Genomic DNA, 6,274 nt, shown 5'->3' with positions numbered 1-6,274 from the left:
CATAAGGGGTAATATGTTTAATCTCAAACCTATTTGTACCTAGTTTTGTATCTAGAATATGTTTTAAGTTTCTAAAATTTGTATTCAAAAACTTTGTTTTATTTATAATGTTTGAAATGCTTACAAAATGACTGTTTAATTCGTTTACAATATTTGACGGATCTTCAACCGGAAATTCATTAAATGTCATTTTATGAGGTAATGCTGTCACAGTTGATTGATTCAAATGTGAAATATCTTTTAGATTTTTCCATAAATATGTCGGATTTTTATTGTCTTTTATTGCATTGTTGAAAAAATTCTTTTTACTTTTTTTATCATAGAAGTTACTTTATTTCTAAGTATTTTATACTGGTCTATGTTGCCAGTTTTTCGGCATTTATCCCTGTGATTTATTAAAGATATAATTTCCTCAGTAAACCAATCAGGCTGATTCTCGCGTTTCACACGTTTATCTTTGACTGGGGCATGTTTAGATAAAATGCCATTTAGAATTTCATAAAATCTTTTCAGTGCATCATTGGAATTTGACAATGAGTCTATTTCATCCAGTCCTGAAAACATCAATTCTGCCTGAAAAGCTTCTTTTTCAAATTTCTTAAAAGATCTATATTGTATAACTGTATGGCTATTAGGGGCCAATTTTGGTAATTTGTCTGTAATAGAATGTGTGAAACAAACGGGAAAGTGGTCACTTAGTGATAAGTGAGACACACACCATTCAGTTACATGATTACTCATATTCGTATATAAATGATCTATTATAGTAGAGTTATTTTTTGAAATTCTTGTTGGTGATTTGATTAATTGTTCCAAGCCATACTTCGTGGTAAGATCTGCCCATTTAGTGTTGTTATATTTGCCACTTTCCGGCGAATAATTGATATTAAAATCTCCAATTAAATGAAACCCAATATTAGAACTATCAGCTATTTCTAACTGCTTATCATATAAGTCAATCCATTTTTGTTGGGAGTTCGGAGGTCGATAAATGAAATTGATTAAGAACGATTTGCAATATAGACCATTAATTTCAAGCCAAATCGATTCAATGTCATTTACCTCGAGATCTAGACGTCTACGGTACTGTATATTAGTGTTCACGTAAACAAGAATACCCCCTCCCTTTTTATGTTCTCGGTCTTTCCTTTCAAACGTGTAATTCTTAACTTGCAGCATATTGTCATTGATATCTGCGTGTAAAAAAGTTTCACATAAACCTAATATATTTGGCGAATACGATTGACAAAGGTGGTATTTAATTTCCTCAAGTTTCGGAAGCAAATGACATACGTTTAAGTGTGCACACCGAACAACCTTCTTATCAAACATGAACACAGTGTCACCTTGAGAAGAGGCTGCTGGAGTATATGTGTTTCCATTTGTATCCATATTTGTGAATCACAAAATGTAATATATATACGGTAACATATTTACAAGTACTTACTAAAAAAGAACGAAGAATTTTTACACGGAATATATATATGAATGCAATGTGGCTGATCAACCCATGGAGCTTCGGACTACACACACTCTGACCAGCCCAACTGCGTTCATACCCCGATAATGACATCAATCCCGCAATTCATTCCTTATTAATCAGCTTAATTTATGCATATATCGTTACTCATCGACTTATGGAAAAGTAAATTGAACAATAGCTAAGACTTGGCTATGTTTCTAGATATTTGATATAGTTGTATCGCCCACACTTTAAGGTGTATATATATATATATATAAAGGCCAAATCATATTTTCTGTACAGAGACATAATGATGCAGAAAAAATACAATTTGCATAAACATAATATTAAAGGACACATTTTGAGTACGAGATATCTTCAAAAATGACATTAATTTTACAAGCATAGCAAAGATAATCGATTCTTGTTTGTACGCTACTCATGAGTGTTTAACTGGCTAATTGTGAACGATTTAAAGTTATAATACCTCGACATTTGCTAAACCGTAACACATTTGAGCGACAAACAGTTCTCACCTTACAAACGCAATGACGTCAAAGAACACAATCGAACAGTATTGTTCATTACAACACGGTTAAATGTACAACATGTTTAAATGGTAATATTTCATTGCAATGTTTGAATTTACTCAAGTATGGGTACAAGTTATTGTTTCTATAATACACAGAAAAGGGCCTGAGTGTTTTCCCAAGATATAATAATATCCTTCGTCAGATTCATAGCTCTGTGGAAATAATTGCGCTGCTAGCCCTTCAAAGCTGCACATGATTTTAGAAAATAGTAAGTAATAAAATTACTAATTCAATAATTAAACTGTGAATGCAACAGGGGTGTGTGCTATAGGTAAGGATATTAGCCAGTCTTTCTCATATATATAATGTATTGTAGTTTCGAAGATTTTAAATCGTGGCAGTTGAAAATAATCTTAAGAAAAATCACAATGCCCTATAAAAGGGGTTTAACATATATAATTTTGAATCATGCTTTGCAGATGGATCACAAGAGAAGTTATATCTGAATATTTTTTACATAAATAATTGTATGATATTTGATCACTCATAAAATAATAAAGTTAAAGTCATCCTTCAAAATACGCAGATAGTCAGTTTGAAACAAAATAAGACAATAAGGAAATATTAAACATACATTAGTTATTCACAAAATATATTGTCCGTATATAAAGGATTGCATTTTTGTCGCAAACGATATTTACATGGTACCCAAGGAAAACAGTTGCGGTATTAGAGCACCGATTTCTTTAACAATTGGAAGTCCCTTTTAACAGGATCAAGTGATGCACCCATGTTTTAGTATTGTACAATGTTAGTAATCGTTTAATTTTGAAGCCTTATTTGATGTTCAACAGAACCTATCGTATTGATAATAACGATAATATATTGTTTATTTTGTGCTATTTTGGTTCCGGTTGTAACGTGACTCACTAATACAAGATAATATAAGATACCTAAGGTTGCTGTTGATTAATTGGACCAGGTTAACAGCCAAATGTCAGTTCAATTCGTGTCATAAGTGTGTACCACGCACTGATTCTACACACATGAACATTCTCAAATACGCGTATGTCATCCAAGTTTTCCCTGGTCACATCAAAAGCAGGCATGCTTTGTTGTGCAACGTAATCGAGTAAATTGAAATAGTGTGTTCTGATTTCCATATGCATATGCATATTTCCACAGCTTTGTGAATCATTTGTATCACCATGCTCTCTTTTCATTTTATGAGAATGAAATGTTGATATGGAATTAAAATTTCGAAAGAAATATAGTTAATCAACTATTTCAATCTCTTGAATATCCAAGTAGTTCGATTACTGATTTGTAACATGTTGCGATTTTATCCAACCATATTTGTGTTCTCATTTCTTTTATTTGATTTACTTTCATTGTAATAAAATGTAAATTCTTCTTCTACATGATTTCTTATAGAAACCTTCTGATCTGCATGTTGATGTCAATTATATACACTTTAAATTAGATAATACAGCCAAGAAAAATATTTATCAGTGTGCCTGTAAAGAATTGTACATACATGTTTTACATGATGCTAAAATCAAATTAATTCATTTAAATTTACAACATATATAATTAAAACTATTTGAAAGAGACTGGTGTCCTATTGATTATACATTGTTTTGAATTCCACGAGACGATTACAAGTTACTACTACCATCCATATTGGTTCTTACATTGTTGTCTTGGCCCGGTGGCCTTTAGCAAATACATATTGAACTTGAGCTTGACATGAGTTAAAATAGGAAACAAAATGTAAAATGAGTTAAGGAAAGCTTTTACGCCAGCTATTGGCGAGTTTTAATATTTTTCCCTAATGAGCTTCATTAAACGAATGTAGGACTCCTATTAGTCATTAACGAAATATGGTATATTCATTTTCGGTAACATTTTTGACGCTGAAACAGGTTTGATTTATTAATTATGTTTAAAACATAACTAACGGCGCAGGAGTGATATAACCCCATGCAATATTTTTCAAATATAACTAGTGTAATAACTATGCAAATTAGGTAACCGCATCACAAAAAATGTGTTTATACGCGCTGTCAAAAAACGTTAACAAACATCAGAAACAATGTTTCAAAATAAATCCTGCCGGCCTCAACAAAATCAGCTCCACGATGAAACGAATAGTGAAGAAGGCTTGGCTTAATCCAAACAAACGACCCCCTGATCACAGCGCCAGAAAATACCTCGTCCAGGAATGGCTCGCGTGATTACTAATGACGTCACGCAGTTATGACATTGCTCTTATTATTGATTTGCTTGATTTAAATGGATTGAAATGTGTATTATTGTTTGTTTTTTAGGTGAAAATCGGTTGATAATTAAGACAAGAATTATGTTCTTAATTGTAAATAAAATGTTTTTATGTCGGACTATTTTCTTTCCTGCGGATGAGGTATCCTAATAACACTAATTATGCAAATGCAAATTCTTCGCTCTAGGACACGAGAATGTGTATTGAAGAACTTTTAATCTAGATTTGGACCGTAATTGAGTTATGTTTTCAATAGAATCTCAAATTTGTGATAATTTTGTATCAAATTTATTAAACTCGTCATTTACAAACAATAAAAACTCGGCAAAGCCTTGTTTTTATCGTTTTAAAATGAACTCGTTTAATAAATTTGATACAAAATAAACACTCATTTTAAATCCTCTAAATAATTGATTTAATGACTCCATCAGACGAACAACATAAATGTAATGGGTTATTTAAGGTAATTCCGAAGGACTCCACGCATACTTTTAACAGCCCAATTGCGGTCATATCCCCGATAATGACATCAACCCCGCAATTCATTCCTTATATTTACACCAATAGTTCATTAATTTATTCAAGACACGTTAAAAAAATAATTCATTTCATTTCGGATTACCTTTCAGTAATCCTTTCTTACCTATTCTGTAAATAGGACGACCCGACAGTTACCGGAAACATTGTTTTTCAAATGACGTCACAATAATGCGGGAAAAGATCAACCACATTAACTCACTTTTAAACGTAAAATTGAAACACTTTTGGCAACAAAACGTTTCAAATATAATAACTTTCTTAAATGTTGATTTATATTTTACGGGACCTGCTGACACAATACAAACAATAACAAGATCAATAGTTTTCATGTATATTTTTATGCGATGAATTGCGATCCGAACATATCCGAAGATGTTGCGTTCATCGATTGATGAACGCAATTGCCGAAAGGCAGTTCATTTAAGGAATGGAAGTTGAGGTGTAAATATGCATTATTGAACAAAACATCTGACTGCTATTTTTGTATCAGTTATTGTGTGTATTATATATTTTAAAAAGCAATGCCTAAGTTTTATGAATGTATATATGTATTTTAAGTAGTATTTGCTAAATAAAAATATTGAGACCTTTTATTTCAATTCGTTTATAACTTGTCTATACGTTGATACAATAAACACATCAAGCTGAGGTTAATGAAGCAAACATATATTTTCTGTTATATAATACTTTACGTCGCCATCATGCAATAAACAAAAAACAATATGATAATACGGGATAATGTGTTCATTATCCTTAAAAAATACTTGGGAACAGCAGAGTTAAATGAAGATAAAATACACAGAAATTGTGAACTAACTATACAGGGATGTAGGTGAGGGAAGTAACTCAATAGCTTAAACTAGGCCGTTGGTCTGGCTTACTATCAAACAACTTGAACTTAAAAAACCAACGCAGATTATATTCAAACAACATGGATATAACAAAGAAAGTACAAAAGTTTAGGTTTTCCAAAAACACAATTATGATATAACTGGTTTGGTTAATAATATCCAAAAAACTTAAGAACTTTGAAACCTCAAAACATTTGAACAATGTTGACAAAGTCAGTGGAATTGATTTCAGTACATACTAACTGAAAGTAATGAACGTTTTTGTATACTTAGACAATATTTCCGTCTAACAGGTTGCAGTGCATATCCGGAATTGTAATTTCCAGGATAGGGATTTCAACAACACTTAATTAAATATTCCTACAGGAACCGACTAACTGATGTATTGAATATTTGGCAAAATGATACGATAATTAGTTAAATTATGATTCGTTTATGATATCTGATTATGAAAGCGAAGAAAATAAAATTCAAGACAATACATTTAAAAGGCACTTGCAAGAGTTCTTTTAAAATAGTTGTTTTAAGAGCAGCCCCAGTTCGACGTGAGAATGGCCGGTGTGATGCATAAGAAAATTAGTGTTCGTGTTGTTTGGAGTTTTCAAGA

The sequence above is a fragment of the Mya arenaria genome, chromosome 7 (genome assembly GCF_026914265.1).
Source record: "Mya arenaria isolate MELC-2E11 chromosome 7, ASM2691426v1".
Classification (NCBI taxonomy): domain Eukaryota; kingdom Metazoa; phylum Mollusca; class Bivalvia; order Myida; family Myidae; genus Mya; species Mya arenaria.
Note: the sequence above shows the minus strand (reverse complement) of the source record.